Source organism: Hippoglossus stenolepis, chromosome 2, assembly GCF_022539355.2.
Source record: "Hippoglossus stenolepis isolate QCI-W04-F060 chromosome 2, HSTE1.2, whole genome shotgun sequence".
Classification (NCBI taxonomy): Eukaryota; Metazoa; Chordata; class Actinopteri; order Pleuronectiformes; family Pleuronectidae; genus Hippoglossus; species Hippoglossus stenolepis.
This window is the reverse complement of record NC_061484.1, coordinates 11,217,161-11,241,229: the sequence shown is the minus strand read 5'-3', so window position 1 is coordinate 11,241,229 and position 24,069 is coordinate 11,217,161. Positions and strand designations below refer to the sequence as shown.

General features: G+C 39.1%; 1 protein-coding gene across 3 annotated transcripts in view; it reads right to left on the bottom strand.

Moving 5' to 3' along the window:
• Positions 1 to 24,069, bottom strand: part of rbm20 (RNA binding motif protein 20) — a 49,720-nt gene that overhangs the window by 18,506 nt on the left and 7,145 nt on the right. Inside the window, exon 1 of one of the 3 annotated variants that reach the window (XM_035177225.2) lies at positions 7,702 to 8,664. The exons of 1 other annotated variant lie outside the window; for it this stretch is intronic. The gene's annotated coding sequence lies outside the window, so the exon portion shown is untranslated. One more of the 3 variants, XM_035177233.2, reaches the window with a different exon arrangement.

Sequence of the window (24,069 nt, the reverse complement as noted above, 5' to 3'; positions counted from 1 at the left end):
CACATTAATCCCATTGTTCTTCTTGAAGTTCACTCACACCACTTTCAACAATTTTTGACCGGTAATGGAAAAATAGAGGCCCTGCAAACAGTTGTAGCATGTCACTGACTGTCTCACAGGTGTCTTTGGTGGAGAAAGTGTTTGTTCATTATCAAACTATCCATTATTCACACATACGGTCAATTTAGAACCTCAAATCAACCTAACCCCAATCGGCATGTGTTTGGAGTGTGGGATGAAGACAGAGTACCCAGAGAAAACCCACGAAAACACGGGGAGAACATGCAAACTTCACCACTGCAACAACGTGCCGCTCTTTATTCTTTATGCAAACACACTTTAAATGTTTGTATAATATTATAAAAACATTAAACCACATGTATACTGTGGAAAAGGATTGTGGAGCACAGAAGACTGCTGACTAGCCGTCACCTGCAGCTATCAATCAATCATCAATCAATCATTAAAATTTTATGCAAAAAAATTTAAAAAATAACAAGGGGGTAAAAACCTAGAAACCTCAGAGAGAGGTGAGGGATCCCTCCTGCTGGATGGACAGAAATGCAATAGATGCAAAGAAGACATCAACAAAATAACAATATTTACAACACTGATTAGAAGACACAGTTTTCAACATGGAGAAGTGTGTCAATGTTTAAAGTGTTTTACACAAGAAATGTCTGATATAAATGAAGGGAGCAGCAATCACAATCGAAATGGAGGAGTTATTGTCAGATATGGTAGAATATGTGAGTAAGCATATTGTATATCAGGCAGTCTTGTTGTAATCATGGACCATGATGTGTTAAAGGGGACATAGCATGCAAATTCCACTTTGTTAGTGCTTCTACAGGTTAATGTGGGTATCTGGCATGTCTACCAACCCAAAAACTCTGGGAAAAAAACACTCGCGCGTGTTGTTATGGTTCCTCTAAGTCAGAAACGTCATGCTTGAGTGACTCGATTGAGCTTCCTGGGTTTTGTGTCGTAACAAGGCACTGGAAGTCTCCCTACATGGCCTTGCCCCCCCCGTCCCCCGACACTCGTTACGCCGGGTTTACACCGGACGCAGCGAGGCAGCGCAGCACCGTTCCCAAGCGCGCAGCCGCCTGGCTGTTCACACGGGACAAGCATTTCTCCGCTGGTCAGCCCGCGATTCACTCACATGTGGCATTTGTCTGGATCGTTGGGACTGGGAGGCTGCAGCAGTTGCTCGGGCGCGACCGCTCGCTCTCCCATGCATGAGCTGGAATTTGTTTCAACGCCACACAGCCAGTAGTGTGGAAGACTTCCGCAGTGTTCAGAACTACTGTAACACTGGCACAAACACACAGAGCCCCCCACTCGTTACGCCGGGTTTACACCGGACACGGAAGCGCCGCTGCGAGGCAGCGCAGCGCCGTTCTCCAGCGCGCAGCCGCCTGGCTGTTCACACGGGACGAGCATTTCTCCGCGCTGGTCAGCCCCATAGACTGTATATATAAGGTCAGCCCGCGATTCTGCTTTCTCCGCTTGTTGTTGTACCCGTTGAATGTCGGGGTTCGGGGGTAAATGATGGTCTTCATAGCCCCCCACCTCTCTTTCTCTCTCTGTCTGTCTGCTTGTGTGCTTGTAGTGGATGGGCAGAGGGGGACATTTAATTATGTGATTGGGAAAATTAAAACTCCAGGACAACAGAAGGGGAATACAAAGTATGGGATGCATATTTGATAATTTATATCATATAAAATATGTAATTTATATCGTTTAAAATCATGGGGGGAGAGGGGGGAGGGGGGAGCTGGCTCATTAGCATTTAAAGGAACAGGCACTCAAAACAGGTCACTCTGTGGAGGGCTGTTTTATACAGGGTAAAAAGGGTGCTGTTTTATATGATCCTTGTGGTATTTTGACCAAAGTATGTTACAGACATTTCATTAAGACCCCAAGGAACCATATCAACTTGTGGTAAAATGGGCATGCTATGTCCCCTTTAAGTTATTTACGTTCATTTACCATAAAACTATACATAAAAATAATATATTAATGGTATTTTAAACAAAGATTTACACTGTTGACACAAGTTTCAGCTCCTTGTGGTCACACAACTGTTTTTGCAGCGAACAAGTCAAATCTTACAAGTGATCCACCGGCAGATGGCTCGCAGTTGGGCACAGCCATCAGTTGTCTGTCAGTGCTGCCGGTTTCAGGATAAACCAAAGGAAGTTGTCTGTGCCAAGACGTATTACACAAGTGTTTGCTGCTGATGAAGGTGTTCTCGAACCTTAAATGCATTTTGTTAAGTGTCACCAAATACATTTTGGTGGTATGGCTGATGAAAGTAGCAAGAGAAAAGGCAAATGTTCATGATTACCACTTCTATTGTACCCAGATTATTTTTATACTGTATAATTTCATGTTTTCTCTTTTCTACAGGAGTTGTACAAGTGTACGTAGGCAACTGGACTTCTTCAGTTCTTTGAATAACTTCTTAAGATACCATCACCTCGATGACTGAGAAACTTCACAGACATGTTTTCTATTTGTATTCACGATCAGGTAAGTCTATCAACCACATGAGCGTAAAGCCTAGGACTAAGTTTGAGGTAAACTAAACTGGGATGAGGTGAATATTCAGGGTATAACACATCTGTATGTCTCCTGGTTTCACAGAGATGATTATCCAGTTTACTGAGAAAGAAAATCCCATGTGAACCCCGAGAGAGACGTAGATCGTAGATATAAGCAGACGGCAGCCTCCGTGTACAAACTACGTTGTGTTTCCAGATTGGACAGACTCTATCTCTCCTCACTTCTTAAGTCTGACTACTTTTAACTCAGCAGAAACACAGAAATCAACACATAAAAAAACAAAACTCAACTCTATTCTCATGTGAGTGTTATGAAGGGTAAAAATATATTATTTTTGTACATCAAAACATTTACAAGTGCTCAGCAAACATGCTGATAGGTGACTTTTCAGATATTTCCCCCTATATTTTAAAAATGAAGCTTTTTTTCATCGTGGCATAAGTCAATTACTTTTGACCACTGATGAGAAGTCACAGCATCTCTACTGTGGGCAGGCGATGAAACATATGTTTAATTTATCTGATAAATGGGGAGGTTGAAATAAACAGTGGACAGCTGTACGATTCAAACATCCAAAGGCTACAGAGCCCAAGTGCCTGTTTTACTGCCAGTTAAATGTGTTCACCACCTTCATACAACACAAGCTGCTGTCATAGAGCCGCTTCCAACCACAGGACTCCCTGATGCTGTGACCCTGTTTGACTGGTCGGTCCTGTCCTCAATTTTTGATGAATGCTCTCTCACATGCTGTCTAAACTTAGTCCACTCAACTATTCATCACATCATCTATGTTAAGCAGCCAACACCACGCCTCCTATCTAGCTACTGCTGCGACTGACCCTGCTGAAAGGTGACGGGTCGATCAGATAATCCACAGTGAATTTTTATTGATCAGCAAATCATAATACTGACACATTAGAGTTATTTTAAAGCGATCCTTCATGTGGAAAGATGGGTTAGACAATGGGTCTTGGTCCTTCTTACAAATGAAGTTCAATTGAGATAAATATGAACTTATGCAACGGAATCATGCTTGAGATTATCACCTCCAGGCCTGTGTTCCTACTGACTCATTTATCATCATATCACAAGCATCACTCATGCTCCTACTGAGCTACAGTATAAATCTTCCCACGTGACACGTGGTCTGAAATTCAAACTCAATGAAACTACGTACGTTTGTTTTGAGCAGCTTCAGTTGATTCCTATGACTGACCTCTACCACATACGTGCTATTCTAAACATTAGCAGAATCAAATGATCCAACACTAAACTTGAGGTGACTAATAACGACTTACATCTTTATAACTTTCATATTTCATACTCTTTACTTGTCATTTTTAGAGTTATGGTTAACTAGTATTATTACATACTTGCAGCCAGGCTGCTAACCAGTCAAGACTTTAAGTGTAAACACAATTTGACTCACTTAGCTTCAGATAGCAAATTCATTTTGAACACTGCTGCTCTAAATTCTAAAAACAAAAAAAATATTTGAGGGCATCAGTGAAAATTAAATCTGCAGGATTATAAAGAAAATATGCTTTCTAATTTCTTATTTCATTAATTTTATAATTATTTAGATTTTTTCATCATTTTTTGCAACTGTTTACAATCAGTTTTTTCACAATTGTATCACTGTCACGCTGTTGTTTCACTAATTTCACACAGATAAAGTCATAACGCACACTGGATTAGAAAATAACTAATCTAATTTCATGCTTCAGTCACTAACCTGATACCTGTATAACTGTATACAAGCTTAATGCTTAAAATACATCAAAATGTATGTAATGTTATGTAAAAATGTTTCAAGTTACATTTAAAATGTCAATCCAAGTGTTTTGCACTGTAAGGGGCTGTATTAAAAAATAAATCAATAAAAATGAATATGAATTAAGGTAAAGGATCACATGGGTAATTTTGCACGGTCTGGGTTTTATGTACTGTATTTGTAATAAATACAATAGTTACAGGTTAAAACCGACCTATATGCTCATGCTTTATTCAGGTTTCACGTTACTAATAACACAGTAATGTTGGGCAATTGACCATCCATAGTTTTGCTGCTGAATGTACACACTCTTAAGTGAACAAGCACGTTGATGGAGATAGACTTACCCCGTTCCAACTTATGACTCAAAGCTATAAATACTAGAGTTGCCCTCGCCATCCCGAGACACTGTGTCCCTAATATACTAATATGGACTCTCGGGCAGCTGGCAGAGTGTGCTAGACACTTCAAACCGGTCTTGTGATGGCGACAGGGAATATAGGTGTCAAACTAAGTGCAACCAGGTGTATCAGGGAAGAAGAGTTTAAAAGAGTCACACAGGAGATCCTGTAGACAGGGATGACAAGAGAGAGAAACGTGCTAGTCTCACTCTGTTTTAAAAGAACCACGGCACCAGGAGACCTCACAGGACACACATAAGATGTGCTTTTACATTTTATATTTAATAATAATAAAACAAAAAAATATATTCACTAACGGAGCGTATCAGAAAGAGCGGCTGAGTGTGAGTAATTTGTATGAATGTAAGTTGTAACAAGCACAGAAATGAATGACATAATATTTCGGTACATAATTTGTTGTTCTTTCTGCTAAATGACAAATTGATAAACCCAGTGATTTACAAATTGGCTGAGATGGACTCTTCTTCAAACAGACCACAGATCTGCTGAATCAGGAGCTTTAACACCTCCGCCAAGGAAATTGTTTTCACTGTTTGTCAGCAGGATCATGCAAAAAAAACAACTGAACAGATTTCCACAAAACATATTGGATGGATGGGATACATGCCGAGACTGAACCCATTACATTTTGAAACGGCTCTGGATTCATGATTTTGTTTTTCATTTGTTTGACACAAATGTTTTTGAAATTTTAACTGATTTCACAGAGAATAATTCATGGATCTTGATGACAAAGATCCGGCACATTTAGGGGACTAATATTTAGTTTGTGCAATTCAATGTGGACCCAGACAAAAATCTGATCTAGTGAATTGAAATGTGGTTTAATAAGGGGACTGTTTGCACTCCACTTAGGGCCTTTATGGGTTGATATCTGCATCTGGGCAGAGAAGCAGGGCAGCAACAGTTATTTATGTATGATCTACTCTTTTTATCCCAACTAGGAATACATACAGCTTTTTGAAAACTAAAAAATTACCATCAATGACATGTCAAATGTTGAGCAACCAGAAAACACAGACTATACAATATTTTCTAATTATGCAAGTTTAGCTTTCTGTAGCAGATGAAAAGAAGCATTTGCTGAAGAATGGAACCTATTAGCAGTAATTATGAGCGGAAACAAGCTTATTTGAACATCTTCTGTACTAAAGAAGTGTCTAAAGGATCAACACAAAACCTAAATATACTTAACTCTTTGCAGATGCTACCAAATATCCATTTAAAAAAACATAAATTGTACCAGAGAGCTTGGATTGAGGTCTATTTATGTGTGCAAGCGTCACTACCACTGTTGCAGGACAAAGACAAAGAATATCAGAATATCAGAAAATGAGATCAGACTAAATCTTTTTTACGAGACCTATTTGTGGCTGTGATGCTCTGAACCATATTTTTACAAATATAACAGCAGTCTGTTTTTCATGCATTCCTACTCTTCATCATTGTACCTCAAAGTCTTATCATGGCAGAGCCTCGATGTCATCAGACAGTATTGGCTCATTCGCAAGAATAGCCACTGGTGCTCTTTTAAAAACTCATGCACCGTAACACAGTTTTGTGGTGTTTTACAATAAATAAGCAATAGGGCATATACACCACACATCACTTTTTAAAAGATAATAGCTAATCAGGCTTAGAAAAAAATTATAAGCCAAGTCAAAATATTTATAACAAAGCCTGTGTTTAAAAGTAATGTCTGACTCATATCTATTCATATTCTGGCTTTAATGTAGAGGACAGATGTCAATCAGTAGATTCTCCGACACAAGTGACACTTTGTTCTATCTGCATTGGTCCCTGTCTTCCTTCTTTGCCTCAAACACCACATTTATCTCACAGACCCTCAGATTATAAAGATAACCTGCACGACGTATTAGAGATACTGCACCGGAGCTCCGTTGTAGGACTACTGATCAGTTTGTGAAAACAACTTCCTATTATTTTCGGAACCTTTTTCAGCAAATGATCGATGAATATTTGAATCGACTTCCTCCTAACTTGCCCGTGAGTCAAGTGTTTGTCATCTAGCGTTAAGCCTGATGTCAGGTGTAAAGCCTGACGAGAAAGGGTGATAGTCCTAGTGTCCAACTTTAACCGTGTGAACGCATGCTTTCTTTTCCCGCTCAACAAAGTGCCCATCGTCCGCAAATCATTCATTATTATATATTTAAAAAACACTCTCCATTTTAACTTTAAATAAATGAAGTAAAACCACAAAATGTCATTTGTTAATATAATAAAGCATGAGAAGTATGTTTATATGGAAAAAAAATACTTTTTAGCATGAAGCCTTTTCATAAAATTCTACACCTTCATAACTCTACAATTAACTAGACAAGAGTTGCTAAAAATTGACAACAACTTGCATGATTAAGTTTGGAAGGTAAAATTTGTTAACTTTTTACTGAGTTAGTTAAAAAAAACAGTGTGAATGCTGACTTTACAGTTAAACATGCATTTACACAGAACTAAACTGAACTAAACGAACAGTCTAAAATATCAGCAATTCTCTGCAGACATTTTAAACAACATATATCTGGTGGCCCAACAGGACCTCTGAAGTAATCGGATAATACTTGTGGCAAACTGCATGAAATATGTTCAGGACAGCTTTGGATAACACACCTTCTGGTTTAAAAGTCCACGTCCAAGCTTCATCCAGGTCCATTGAATAGAAAACACTACATGGGTCCAAAGAGTCTCAACAGGGGAAGTAACAAATTAGAGGAGGGATTCAAATCCAGCTACAGAGCAGCCCTCCACTGAGTCCAATAAAACATCCAACATAGTGTCCCGCCACAGCGCCTCAGACAACCACAAATCCTGCGCCCAACACGGTGCAGCTGACCAGACTTACCACCACATTAACTACACTTCTACAGGCTTTATGTCGATAAGCGCACCTGGTGATAAAGGAAGGAACACACAAACCTTGAGAAGACAGCGGAGCAGCTGAGATCCAAGTTACACCTCTTACACTATCGCTCTGCACCACTTCTCTGACCTCCATCTGGCCAGCAGCTGAGATTGACATATGTCTCTGCCCTCTAACATGACGACTAATGCTGGCACATGTACACGACCATAACATCCCTGCCAGTGGTCCTTTCCCTATGTGAGTGACACTGTGTTAACCGGACGGGCAGAGGAGACACCATGTGATGAAAAGTCACAAGTGGTCGGCATGTGTGTGTGAGGACATGGTTAGACCAACACACACACTGTATGTATTTACAGCAGAGGCCTGCAAATACAGTAAGTACCTGCTTCAACTTCCACACAGGCAGTAGATTGGCCCCAGTAAAGATGAATATAGACAAGAATGTAAAGTCAGAAAACAACCATTAAACCAGACCATTAATAACGAATAATAAAATTTCACGGATGAAGCCTCATTTAGTCTCAGAGAGAGAATGTTTTTTTTCTGGATCGCAGTCTTGGCACAGATGTTTCTTTTCAGTGTGCCTGGTAATTGACAGGCAGAGCCCGAACGTAAAGTCTGCACTCATGTCTGTAAATGAGAAATACTGCCTGCAGCTTTGAGCATGGAGCAGTGTGGATTTAGAAGCTGAGCGAGAGTGTTTACTGAACATTTCCAAATGTTCATGCTGATATCCTTGTATTGGATTGTTTTATCTTGTCTGTGTGGACTTGGTCTATCTATTGCTCGTATTTCTTTAGTCCTCTGTTGAATGGTGCTTGGAGTATGTGGTGTTTTTGCATTGCGAAAATATGAAAACTAATAAAACTAAAGTAATAAAAAAGGAAGTGGCATTCATCTTTGTGGGTTAAACAACATTGAGGTTTTTTTTTACTTTACAAATGGTTGAATTACGATACATCCTCATACGTTATTTGCAGCTGCTATAATTTAACTTTTAAGTTGTGTTTCTTTTGGAGATTAAATGAAACAAAGAAAAAAAATACTTACTTACTACTTTGATAAACTATAAATAATAGTCAGACAAAACTTCAAATGGTACAATTTCTGAGTTGAATTATTTAAAGCAAAGGTAAACAATATGTTGACTCTTCTGTATGAATGACTTAACAAAATACTTCTTTAATGTTCATATGAATGTTGGACCACATTTAATATGTTTTTATATGAGAAGTTATTTTACATATCACAGGCTACACACTAGACAAACTGAAGCTATAAAAGGCTTTTTGTAGAACGCCTACAACATTTCTACTGAATATAATGATGTGAACAAATGTTTCTGATCTTAAGAGATGTTGTTTAAAGGAGCACAGCAAGCTTCAAATAAACTGCAACAACAGTAACTGCTGTTTTAACCCTTGGTTTGTGCTTGTTATGTCTCTTAATTACCTCCACTTTATAAAGGGATCGAGCAAATTTGTGTTCTTTCTTACATAAAGATTTTTTTTTTTTAACAACATGTAAATATATATGTTAATATAAGTAAGAATATGTATGTGTTATAATCAAAATCTGTTAATATGTAATAATTACACAAATATGTATGTAATTAATTTCTCTTTCCTGTTTTAATAGCACTTTATGAAGTTTGTCTGTTTGTTTGTCTACATTGTAGTTTGTTGAGGTGTGTGGCACAAAAAAAGTATGTACAGTAAAATACATGTAGCCTAAGCCTACAGTTTTATATTGTTTTTCTTTCCTGCTGTCTTCCAAAGAGCTGTAGATTCCTAGCAGCTGTAAATGTAAAACTTTATCTAAGCACATAAGCATTCAACTCCCAGGCAGGCATCACACTGACAGATTTACAATCAATCCATCTGTTCCTATCACACCCACACAGCACAGCTATAAGTCACTTTCTTATCCTGGGACACTAATGTAATTGCTATAGGATAATCCCCTGACTTTTAATATTATGATTATGATTATGATTATTATGATAATCATGATTATTAGTGTGCTCATTAATGCAGTGAACTAAATGTTTAGGAAACAACATATGGGTCAAATGTATGCTCCAATACTAACACCTAAGTTAAAACAACTCAAATGTATGAACAAGACTATAACAAGTCTATAATTATATGTATTTATGTATGCCAGGATATATAAATAAATTACAGAAATTAACACCGATAAGATTTGTGGTGATGATACTGTTTTGCCATATAGTATTAAAGTATATACATATTATTTTATTATAAGCCAGAAATCATAGATGTGGGAAAGTTAAACCTTTGAACTGTGCTGATTTGCTTCTATGAAGCTGTAGAAACTGCACTTAATGTTTTACTTTTTTTTTTTTAAATTTGTTAATTTGTTGTTGTTGTTTATCATATCAGCTGTTTCCTGTTTCCTCTTGGGTGGCTTGTGATCAAGAGAAGAGGAAAAGAGGCACACACGCACTATACACTACAGTGTGTGTGTGCCTCTTTTTCCATCGGCCACTAGGTGGTGCCACATATTGCCATAACGGGCCCCTCAGATCTTGTGTGTCGACCTTATATATACAGTCTATGGTGTCGACCTGCCATATGAGGGCACTGTTTTCATTTCAATCTCCAGGTCCTGCTGAAGTGGAGAAGAGTCACGATGTTCACATTTGAATAGAATGATCATATTTGTCACCTTTGGAATACAATAAAAGTGACTGAGGAAAACCTTTTTCAAGAGCTGGGTAAAACTTTACCTCACAGCCACGAAAACTTAACACTAAAGGCACACAGCAACAAATGTGGATCCTTTCATTCATACACACATGGACAGACATGCATGAACTTCAGAATACGTGACTCGAGACACTAATCAAAAGGAGACCATGAGACCCCTGACTCTCCCAATATGGCGTAAAGTGTTACTGACATTCCAGAGCCTTAATTTAACTTTTCGACAAATCAGACACGTATAGCCACGGCCTGCAAAGTCAACACATAGCCACCATCATGCCATGAGAGACGCTTGGGGCGAGGTATGGGTGAGGATGCGGGGTCAGCTTGCCTTGCTCCACATTTGGCATGGTTGGAAGGGGGGAGTGGTTCCTGATTTATGGCGTCCCAGCAATGGGTGTAATATCTTGGCCCCAGAGACATGGGGTCTGGCCCCTTACGACCCCCATAAGACTGTCCCGTCCACAGTAAAGCATCACTTGGATTCATGCCGTGTTTCTCTGAAGATGCTTGTAAAGTGGTCAGATTTATGTTTGGGGTAAACCACAGGGTTTTATGAAGTGGTATCAAAAGGGAAACTAAAGTTTGCGAGTTAACTATTATCACATTATGCCTGTGGTCATTTACTCTCAAATCATTCTGTGAGTTTGCAAGCCTGACGCTAAGTGACTGACTGAGTCGGACATAAACACACATCAGTCAGACAACTAAACCCTGAGAGGACTAAGCTGAAGAGATGTTTCTCTCCACTTCTGTCTCACATACACATATTAAATGTAGTTGATCTTGTTTCAACCGTAGGGGATGGTGTAGTTTTGGTTATTGGGGTCAAAGAGAAACGCACAGGTCAAAAGAAACCTTCTGACTTGACAGCTGCCTCCCAACTGTGGAACTTTAAGACCTTTCCTGCAAATATGTCCCCGAGCGGAAAACAGCAATTAGTCTTGAGAGCTCTGCTGACAAAGTGCCCACTAGAGGACTTCAGCGTGACACCTGTTTAAGGCATTTGTAAGGCGTTAAAATATCACTGGAAGCTTGGTGGCAAAGCTACGGAAGAGGATTAGAGACATGCAGGCATAATAAAAATAATTTTGTTTTGTTTTTTTTCTATTTCCATTTCGAGAATAAAGTTGAGATGTCGTTATATTTGACATCTAAATATAAAAAAAATACTAAACTAAATTAGAGGATGAATATACCTTTTTAAGTATATAAAAAGTTATTATCGTGAGAATCAAGTCATAATTTAATGAAAAAAGTCATTATGATCAGATTAACGAAAAAGAAAAAATTTGATGAAGAAAGCAGCAAGGAGAAAACATGCTCATCTGAGTTCCTCTACATCTGAAGACAAAATCTTAAACCAGATTCTTTGTTCCTTGAGAAACTACGAAACCCTTTTAATTAAAATGCGGGTGTAACCAACGTTTTATCAGTTTTACAGTCGACCACTACCAAACATTTCCTCCTCCATTAAAGAGGCAATTTCTTTCAAGTCTGTGTGGTTCTTTCTTCAGAATAGGCCCAGTTTCTAACACAATCTTTTCAAAGACCTGATACTTATGATCACGAGGAGCTGAAGAGCCAAAAAATGAAGTATTTTATTATAGATGAAACCTTAACAAAAGTATAATTTAACATTATGCTCCACATTCCTCATTTTTTAACGCAGGTGACAGGCTTGGCTTCTAATATTCCCCTCTACCATTACACATAGCCTAAAATTATGACTTTATTCCCATAAATTCACTTTTTCTCATAAAATTACGACTTTGTTCTTGAAGTCTCCCATTTCTTTCCCTTGAAGTGGCCCAAATTCTCTGTTGTAGAGAATAAAGTCGAAATGTCGAGAATAAAATCAAGACTGATGTTGCAATTTTAAGAATATATAAAAATAATAATATAAGCGTGAACAACTTCCTCTACAAAATCTTGTGTAGATGACTTCAGAATCAGTTTTAGTAACAAGGATATTTCTTTCTCTAACACAAACACAGTGTGGTAACCGGTATTTGAAGAGAGTGTGCTGAAAACGGTCTGTTAGGAAGGAGGTGGCTGCATCGGTGCTGAAGCTGAAATAGCTTGTAGTGGACAAATGCAAGATATACATACATCCTTGGAGTGTATGGTTACACCGAGGTTGTAACACTGTGGCGGCTTGCAAAGCTGTCAGTGGCTCATCTAACTGGATTTCATGGACCAGAGGGGTTGACTATATTCTCAACATTTCTGTTTAATTCTTAACTAAATAATAATTATATTAATTCTAATTTAATAATAGACTTACAAAATTAAAACAAGTCCTCCTCCTCTCGTTGTTTCTCTTCTGCATGGCCCTAATACTCCTCCATACAGAGATACAAAGACAATAAGGGGCATGGCTCAAAAAAGCTTTTGCAACGATCTTAAATATTTGTAGGATTCATATCTGGACTTCAAATGTTCATGATGCGCTTTTCTATAGTAAATAAGGAATGTTTTCAAATGTAAACCATAGATTCCAATTCTGACAGATTATCAACACTTGCTCCTCTTTTCTTATCAGGTGGTCTGTGGTCGCATTTGATGTAACAGTGGTGACAAGAGCTAGGAAAAGCCCCCATTTACCTGTGATCTTCTGACACTGAGTGTCAAACTGGGTGATGAGAGCTGGGGGCCAGGTGACTGAATCTCTGAACAGCTTGCTTGGACTTTGGACAGGGTGACATCAGAGATCCATCTGGCTTGTGAAGGACGGCGACCGCACAGGCTGCAGTGAAAGTCTAAAGTTACAGCAGCTAAGCTCCTGTCACAGTAGCCACAAGTTTGACAGAAAACCAGTCCCTGTCCCTTAATCCTCCAGTCAGACAAAAAAAGAAAAACTGAGAGACTATATTCGAGGGAGATTTACAGGAAATGGTGAACCCACATCAAGTAAAACAAATGAACGGAATTGTCCATGGCCAGATTGTTTCCCCTTGGCAAGATAAAGTTGTTTTAATTGGATTAGAGAAATATTTGTATTCTAGCAGAGAAGCGTCACAAGCCTCAGAGGTGAAGTAATACGAGGAGTGGGTTGGGATTGTGTTGGCTTTGACGACTGAGCCTGACCAGCCATTTTTCCTGCTGCTCTGAAATAGTTATTTATAGCTGCTGCCGGGTGTAGACAGTACATTTTTCACTGGCTGCTGCCGAGCTGCCCAGTGACAAATTAAAACTCAAAAAGTTTTCTTTGTGAATCCTGAACATTTAAACATTTCAAATGGAGTGTTGTGTATTGTAAAGCCTTACTGTACACGAGTGACTGTGGGGCACAGTAAGAAACACCTCACTGGAGTCTGTCCCAACATTGGTCAGCAACATCAGAGCTATATTAGTGTACAAGGTGACGTAGCAATGATTCCCACAACCCCTCCTTCCATAGTCCCCCCCCTCTCTCTCTGTCTGTTCTTACCTCACTCCCACCCTCCTCCACCTCTGTTCAAAGCAAGCATAGCATTTTGCCATCTGTCACTGCTGTCGTGTCTACAAATACCAATCAAACCCAGCAGTGTTTTACCACTCACTAACTTTCTAACCAATGGTAATGCAACTCCCTTTTCACCATCAATCATTATTTTATAATTACTGCATTGCCTTTGAGCAGTGCTTAGGCTAACTTTAGCTTACTGCTCTATTTTCATTATATTTCATATTTTAGAATTTGCTAAAATTCTGATACAGAAAATGCATTGCAAGTTAAAGACAGGCCCATCACCACTGCGACAGGTGGTCGTACATGAAGCAAAAATATCTACTAAATTCCCTGCAACAGCAATAAACATGTATTCTTATATAGTCAGTGTACTATAACCTAAATAAGAGTGCCTACGATCTAAAAGTAACGATTGTTTTAATATGACCCCCAGCCTCTACACACTTCCACCCCCTCATACTGTAAATTTTATTATAGTACGTCAATGGGCCTGAGCTATAATATAAGACCTGTGATGTCTTCCAGGGAGACATAAACTCACTCACGCAAAGCAAATTCTCCTTTTACACCAAGCATGTGATTGAAATTGATAGTGAACCAAGGCAAATGTGCACAAGATTCCCTGTGTGAAGGTGCCTGAACCAAATCGGACAGAGAAGAAAGCAGAGGAAGAGAAAAGGGCGACGGGGGGAAATATTTAAATATGATTTTTTAACATCTTTACATTTTTGCCAAAGAATCAATTTAGTGTGAGAAAAAGCATAGAAACAGCACACATGGGGCCTAATGTCACTTTTAAAAACAAATTTAAATGATAAGATTTTTGTATGACAGGTTAAAAAAATTAGAGCCAATGTCTATATAGGTTTACTGTGTTGAATTTACATTGGATCATTAGGGGACCTCTGGTTCAACACTCAGTTATATTACACCATGCATGTAGGTCTAAAGGTAGACAGAGAAGGGAGATTATGAAATAAATAACAAAACGCTACAGTGTGAGAATCTGTTGTTTTTTTGTGTGTGCGCACAATGTTAATTTCTGCTTAAATTCCAGTACTGACAACCGTTCAATTGAGATGGATTTCACTCAGAAGGTGTTGACAGTATTCAGTCATCTTTTAAAAACTATGCAAATTGATTAAGATGTGAATACGGTTGTCTCAAGTGTCTCAAAATACTGAAATACAGAACTGCACTATAACGATCACGTATTCAAAGTGAAGACAACAGATGGGTGAAATATTTAGGAGGAAAAACATACACACACAGGGTGGACGCAGTACAGGCCTGACAGAGACAGGGAGGCATCACAGGCTGCTCAAATAGCCATTAGTGCAAATCAGACCAAACAATGAAAGTGAGTAAAGTCAGAAACTTTTCCAACAGCTGCTCTGCAGGATCCTCAAAATGACCAATGAACAAAAGGGGAAAAAAGGAAAAGAGAAAGTCGTCCAGCACAACCCCAGTGTAAGTGAGAAATCCCCTTCAAAGCCGGTGGACAGAATGGGTTGGCTATGCCCCGGACAAACGACCATCAAGGGATTTCACTGTGGAGCTGGTTACTAAAACAATACACACACTCATAAAACACAAAAGATAAAAGTATTAATTTTGTGTTTCATCAGTTTAAAGCTGCAAATACAAAATTACAAATACAAATAGTTTCATGCTCATATAATTCTAATGAAACTAACAATTTACTAAAAATTGTCCACACGTCTGAGACGGAGGAAACCAGAGAGGGAGGGGGGAGGGAAACAAATTTCCGATCTGAAGAAAAATGACATGATGGGATTTGACTCATCTGTTTAGGAAGTGCTCATGTAGAAGCGATGTTTATATGTGCACTTTTACTAAGCTGTTACAAACATAAACCACTTCTTCAATCAGAAACAAATATAAAAAAGTAGACAAACATGTACAGTAGTAATGAAGCGTACTTGGGACATGCATAACAGGAAATAGAGAGCAGTTTCATGGAGACCACAATCACCACAAACAAAACAAATAAACAGAGTCGTATAAAAGTAAATCTCACAGATTTGCACAATATACAATTACACATACTGTGAGTAACATGGATATTTTGAAAGCAGATCTTACAACATGAGGGCGATGACGCCATAATCAGTAATAGTGAGTAATACCCTGTCGTTGTAGCTAAAATGTTAGTGTAAGTGGGGTTAACAGATATTAATGAGAAAAAATAAGTTTGTTAATTTGTCTTTCTACAAAAAATGAATAGAGATTGAGTCACAGACACAGAAAAATGACCAAAGAAATAAAATTAGTTACAAGGAAAGGCAAGGTCTAAGACTTTATGATTTAAAAAACTGTTAAGAAATGTAAACTAATTAGATTTTCACAGTGGAAAAAAAAAGTTTGAAATGTCTGAAGAAAATTACGTCTATATAGGGAAACTGGAAAATGTGCACACTGCAGGGAGGCAGGAAGGTTACTGCCCCCCTATCTCATTCGTGAGTCACTGACAGCTGTGTCTGAGCTGTTCCAGACCCACTCACAAAGTCATGACTGCAATCTTATTTATTTCATTCGCTCCATTCTCGCTCACTCTGTAGGTTAAAGCTAGAACAGATCATGTCACTCACAGAAACGTGGATTGGAGAGAACAGATTCATTTCAGCAGTGCAATTATAGCCATTTACTTAATGGCGGTCGTCTCTAAGGGGAAGTCAGAAGCCACCACCTCCCTAAAGTGTAATTGATTAGCTGGGAGGTTAATCAACAGGAAGCTCCTCGGTTTGGGGTTTGCCCTCACGCTGACAAACAGAAACTCACCAGACCCCCTCCCTCATCAAGTACTTTAGGTGGGCCATTAGCATGCCTGATTTATAATCTGTTTCTCAAACTGCCAGCAATGACAGCACTGCTCTATTATCTTCTCTGTTTCTATATACATCTGCACCTTTCACTGTCTCTTTTCCCGTTTAAAGTCCTCTTCTTCTTTTTCACCCCCCTCTGCCTTCCCACTTTCTCCAGCGAGCTACTTTAGCTGTTTCCCCCCATGAGACACATACACACAAAGATCTCTTCATTCATCCCCGCCTCTCGATGATAGCTGTAATGGAGAGGCTGATTGCAGAAGCCAGGAATAGAGGTTGATATAACATTGTTTCTACACTGGAGCCAGCACCATGATACAATGCTAAATGCAAAATTAGCTTTAGGATTTCAAGGTAAAATCTCATTGAACTCTTCTTCCAGGTGGAGCCAATGTAAAAACTGTTTATAATCATGTCAACACTAAATGAAAATGTCAAAGGCTAGAAGGCCTTTCGGAGAGTCCATACATGCACCAAGGCTAATACCCTTTCTCACTATGTCTAAGAAAGTGAAACAATCAGTTACCGCCCTGTGGTTGAATGTCTCCACCAACCAGCGTTTGTCACAGTGACCTGGACTTTTCACCTTTGACCACCAAATTCGAATCAGTTCATCCATTAGCCCAACTGAGCGTTTGTACCAAATCGCTCATGGCATTCTTGAGATATCATGTTCACAAGAATGGGAGGAATGGATGGACGGCCCAACATATGGACAGAAAACCTAATGCTTCCAGCCACTAGCATACAAATTCCTGGATCTGCACCAAAATATAATGGGCTCTTTTTGGGTCATGTCCCAACTAATACAATTTATTTCTATTTTATTATTATTGTTAATTAGCAAAGGTAAAAATTGTAGGTTTATCACCCAGCAACACTAGTGCACTTGTTTGTTGAACTTGCCAGTTTCTTGCTACATGACTGGGTGATGATACATCTGTCTGGTATGAACACCAGAGAGGACGAGTCCATCGTGCTTACTGAAAGTTAGAGGAACTGGAATCGGATTTGTTTTGACTAGATCCTCAGCCAAAATCTATCATCAAGAGAGATGAAAAACGAACCCGCACAACAAACTTTTCTGAGAAGCTGGACCAATGAGCAGGTGTGATCACACCTCTAGGCAGTCATCTGACCCGGTGTGGGTGAGATATACTGTATATGTGCACACAAATCATGTACAAGTGGGATGAGAAAATAAGAGATAATATTGAAAAAAGAACCAAGTGTAATAGACTGAAAGAGACAGAGAGAGTTACATAACATCAATGAGTCAAGTGTACAATAAAATGAAGAGGATGAGTCTTTAGTCATTAACCTACATGTTTGATAACTGAAAAACAAAAGTTTAAGAGTGCAAAACATTTTAATAATAATCACAACCCCACGTAAAGAGTGAGAAACAAAATCTCATTTACTTTGAGCCTCAAACTTGTTGTTACATCAACACACTGATGATGTCTGATGTAGTTTCCAACAGTTTTAACTGTTTTAACGTTACATAAGGTTTGTGCCGACAGAAAGTGCAGTGACTCACTCCAGACCCACAAACCTATTCATGACTCACCACTGCACCCAAAATAATCATCATCATAATCCCCGACAACAACAGAGCCTGTCCGCTCACAGAGCCGTCACAGTCGAACAAAAAGACTAAAAGTTTTCAAATTGCATTCACATATCGCTCAAGGTAATTTAGAAAACAACAGTTTTAGTTTAAAATATGAAAAAGCCATATGGACATCTCTGATTACTGACCGGCTACATGTAAATCTATATCATAACCTCACAGAACATAAACACGTTCTCTTATTTCCTTTTCAATTATCCCACTTTCTCACAAAAACACGGAATAATTTTCTGATGTAAAAACATCCGATGAAACATTCAACACACACAAAGATGCTATGCTGCTGCTACAGGGAGGCACAGTGAGATCACCTCAGTTTACTGACTTTGGAAACCGTATTCATAAACGACTGCCATTAAATCATCATTTACTATTATGGTGCATGGAGTTTGGCAAAGTGACGTGGGTTTTGATTACAGGAAAGCTAATACAGAGTGGGCTTGGTGACAGACTGAGTGCTTCTCACTGGTGGCAATGTTTTCTCTTGAGAGTCTCTTTTCCGATTGCCATCCCGCTCAGCCCATTTGAATCTAATCCGTGAATGTAAATGTGTTCTAAAGTTCTGTGGGATCCCGCTGGTGTAAAATCTGTGGCTAAAGTGTGAAATAGCTGAAGGGAAGTGAGGCTAGGTTGATGTGTAACTGTAGCTGCAGTGTTTCTTTAAAATAGAGTTCCTTTATTGCAGACCTTTCACTCCATGCAGCACCCAGGAGACATTACTTCTTACATAAAACTCTCCTCACCACAACTACTGACAGACATTGTAGATAATATAATCTATCATAGAAGTCTGCACCTATTTTCAGAGGGAGAGCTGAAGACACCCTGACACAACATGATAAGATAAGCTCAAATAGTCGTGCATGAAACAGCACTAAGCTAATCACAAGTAAGTAAAAGCAAAAATAATTAGATACAGCAGCTGGTTTTACTTGTGACTCCAGATGAGGCAAACAGTGTAGTTGGGAAAAAAAGAAGTGACAACACAAATTGTATTGTTTTGTTGATTTTGTACACCAGCACAGTGGAATTCAAATATAGCCTCACTATGAAGTTAAACCATAGACTGTTTATAAATATGTACAAGATGACAGTTCATCAAAAGCCAAGTCATTTGGATTGCCCCCTGGTGGCTGGCTGCAGTATAGGTCATAAACCCGTGTTATTGGATGGGACATGAACCAAACTATCCATCCCATCAATTCATTATCTATGCAAATGATTCTTGCTGTTTTGGGTTTATACCCTCATGGTTGAATGCACTTATTGGAAGTCGCTTTGTATAAAAGTGTCAGCTAAATGATATGTAATGTAATATACTGCTTATCCTGGGAGCTGGAGCCAATCACAGCTGACATAAACAGGGCCATGATACAGACAAATAACCATTCACACTCACATTCACACCTGCAGTCGCCCCAACCCCAATCTGCATGTGTGGGAGGAAATACCCTGAGAAAACCCACGCTGACACAAGGAGAACCTGCAAACTCCATACAGAAAAACCCCGGCCGAACCGGAAACCTTCCTGCTGTGAGGCGAGAGTGCTAATGACATGTTATTTTTTTCTATTACATTGGTTTTAATTACTCATTTGATGGTGAAACGTCATGATTGACAGCTGAGATTTGTGTGACTGACTCAATACACACTGTGGTCGCACCCCCACCCCAAGATGTTTTGGCTTTATTTATTTTTTTTTTTTTAAAGGCCCATTGCCTATTTTTATATACCGTATAGTCCATGGGTTACACTCTGAGCAGACACTTAGCTGTGTTTAAAACTTTAGACCCCTTTAATATACATTATATTTTGTCTTCCAATTTAATGTTAACATAAACAAAAATAAAATGTATAATAAATCATATTCAATCTTTATGGCCACAAATCCTTGTGGCCATAAAGACTGCATGACGTCACATATGATGCTCAACAAGCCCTGTCCTACATCCTCATTGTTGTTTGTCTCTGGGGCTTTTTGTCCCAAATTACTCCATTGTCTTTGTATTTATATGTTTCTGATCTTTGTCCTGGACTGACTGTCCTTAAATAAGGTCATGAGACCTACACTGAATCCACAAACATCCTTACACATGGGTAAGCATCCTTGGCTGAAAGTCGTTGAAACATGTTGCGTTTAATTTCAAATGCAATGCTCTGCTGTAAAATTTTGAATGAAACTTTTATCAATGTCCTAATATTTTCTGACTGGAAGGTGTGTAACACATAGACAGAGTCATGAACAAACAATCTCTCTTTTGTATCTTGACACAGGAAACAACAACCTGACTGTCAACAACTCCACACGTCAGCGGTCCTGTTCACCTCCTTCTCTTGTTGACAGAGACTGGTCACACAATAAAGACACAATGCTCCACAGTGGATATCAGACATTATTATCCGTTAGTTGAGCTGTAAATGTATTTATTAACCCCTAAATCGGACTAAGTTTTATTCCCAGTACACCTGCTGGTAAATGGAGGCGGGGATGGCGGGGATGGCTGGGTGACTGTTTGACGTGGGGATATGTCATATCTGATCATCGATACACTGTGCACCTGGTGCCTCTTCAGAAAGCATCTGCTCTGAATGTGCCAGGGTTTATACCTGCTGCCTCAGCCCGGCAGCTCAGAAATGAGAAAACCAATAGGAATGGTTCAAAGTGCAACATGAGCCAAGTCTATGTCTATCTTAATAGCACCACAAATCACAGAGTCTTTAAGCTGTCACTCATTGCAAAGTCAAATACATATACAAGTGTGAACAGTGTTGATTAGCCTCCAGTAATAAATGCATAATAAACACTGTGAAAACACTGACACAGTTAATTAGACTGAGTAGGACTGATGGTGGAAAAGGTCTTTCTTTGATGTAATAACACATCTATGTCCTCGTTAAAAACTGCTGACCTTAGACCCATAAATCTGGATCTGTATGACAAGGTAAGGCGATACATGTAAAAGCTCATTTTAGAACCTACATATTGCTTTACATACCCAAAAACAAACAAGTATGTGTCGTAAGACCTAAGTACTTCGTACACATAAGACATGTAAAACATTACACTGAATAATCACACAACATCCTTATATTATTACAGACAATATTTTTTTTGTGATAGTAATAAAACTTAATGGGGAAGAGCGTGTGTGTGTGTGTGTGTGTGTGTGTGTGTGTGTGTGTGTGTGTGTGTGTGTGCGTGTGTGTTCCTAATCTGTTAGCTAGCTACACTGTCCACTGACATTTCTACTTCCAGCTATTTCCTACTAAAAAAATTTAGCCCACGATGAAAGAGATGCCAAACTCTACTGTGCTGCATTCTTTACATTGTGTTTGCAAGATACACAAAAGGTAAACTATGAGGAAATATGCCAAAGGTAGCACAAATCGTGCAAGCCAACATGCGTGCTGACGGTAAATCAGCCATAGCAACTAGAATGGCACTCAGTAGAGCACATGCTTCATCCAAGGTCCCCCAGTCCCCTTATGAAACCACATTTAAATTCACTAGATCTACAGGTTACGACATTGCCTCATTTGCGGATGTAACTAACATTTCTTCCAAAGTAAACTCCTTAGGGTGAAAGCATAAGCTGTTATACTTAAAAGAACATGTGCTTACAACATTTGTGAAAATGCCACATTAATTATGTTGAACTGTGTCAAATGAATTTATTTTGTTTTATTTTTACAATGATTTGATAGTTGATCTACTTGTGGATAGAGCTACTCCAAAGAAAATATGTTCTGACGACCTTAACGAATAAAACATAATATTAAAAAGTTGACATATTCTGTGGACAAACTTGTTAAGCTTGTGGGAGGACCATACTACTAGGGTCAACTTCAATTTCACCCATACTCATGAACCATAAAAGCAAAAAAAATAAATCAAACAAGAATAATAACAGAATGAAAAGTGGGAGAAAGTCTTAAAGAGTGACGATGCTCAAAACAAACAGTGAACGGTCAGTAAAGAGTCTGTACGTCCCAGTGGAGTCATGACTGAATACCCTAATGGCACCATTAGGTGTGTTGTAAGGCATCTGTCCATATGAGGTGGGGAGTGGGAGGGAGACACAGCCTTGGCACTAAATTGCCACCAAGTTACATCACATTATAAAAGTTATGAGAAGGCTTGACATCATATTAGCCATTTAATTCAGCTAAATCCGGGACCAGCTGACTTATTCTCCTATGGGAGTATAATTAAAGGCTTAGTGAAAAGACAAACACAGAAATATCTCCCTGGTCCGCAGCGGTTAGCAAACACAATCAGACACTGTGACCCTGCCTACTGACGTCAGGGTGGGTGAATCACATTTCACTCACAGATCGTTTATCTGATGATTATGAATAATTATAGGAAGGTAATTATCACCCCTCGCCTCCCTTCTGCCATGGTGTTCCCTCCTGAGCTCTCTCTCTCTCTCTCTCTCTCTCTCTCTCTCTCTCTCTCTCTCTCTCTCTCTCTCTCTCTCTCTCTCTCTCTCTCTCGGCTCAGAGAGTGAGCCTGGCATCTCTGCTATTAGGGACCTATACATAGCCAGACCCCTGCTGATGAGACAGGGGGGCACTCGCTCATCCACACCCTGACAGTGATAGAATTCAAGCCCTAATTCAATAATCACTACCAGTCCAGCTTGTTTGATTTATGCAAACAACTATTTTCAAATCAAAGGACAAAGTTAGTCACCCCTTCACATAGGAGAGACGATATCTGCTGACATTGTGTGTCCATGTTTCAGTCTGCCTGCGCACATTCCTCTCTATACATTCTCCAAGGGGATTGTACTAAATTATCACCATGCAGTGACATAAATTCACTGTCAACAATACTTCGTGCCCCGATTAGTTTATGTGTTGCCTGCATTAGCATCCACAGACACACACTCATACACAGGTACACATGTATATGCATCACTAACAGATACAAATGGCAAATTCGTTTTTTAGGTTATTTGTTTAAATAAATGTATCAAAAATAATTATATGAATGTGTCAAATGTCTCCTCTGAGCCACCATACAAACAAAATCTCGGGGTGGTGGACAGGCAAGTAAGAATGTGTGGTAAAGTGACTAAACGCCATGGTGTCTGTCAAAAGTTTATGTTTTTATATGAAATATAATGGAAAGAAATAGATAACTAGAATGAAGACAAATACATTTTATTATCAGTTGGTATGGTCCTTTAATTGGTTTGTTAGCACACTATCTTTTACTGACCCTGTGTGCGTGTGTGCTGCACCTGTTTGTGACAGAGCACATTTGATTTCTTGTATTCCGGCCTTCTCACCATGTGGACGAAAGCAAGATGCCTTTGGGGTGAGCACACGTGTTGCAGCCTCCCCTGGCCTCAGCTGTCGGTGCCGGCCTAACAGAGCAAAGCAGTGTGGCTGCGAGGATCTTACGACAGGAGGTGGCTTTATGTCTAAACTAAACACCCCACTCTCCTACTGTTTAGCCTGCAGGGCAACATGCATTAAGTTCTGTCTCCTAATTCATTGCTTTGGCTTTAAAGCAGGCTGATATCAAAGCAGAGATTTGTATCTATTAATCAGGAACAACAGCAGGAGTCGATACTGACATTCGATACCAAGGAGGTTATGTTTTCTGTCTTTTAGCAGGATTACGTAAAAAACAGCAGAACTGATTTTCGTGGAACTTTGTGGAAGATCAGGGACCGAAGAAAAGCTCATTAACATTCAGAGCAGATTCGATAAACAGGGCGGGTCAAGTAACTTTCTTAAACATT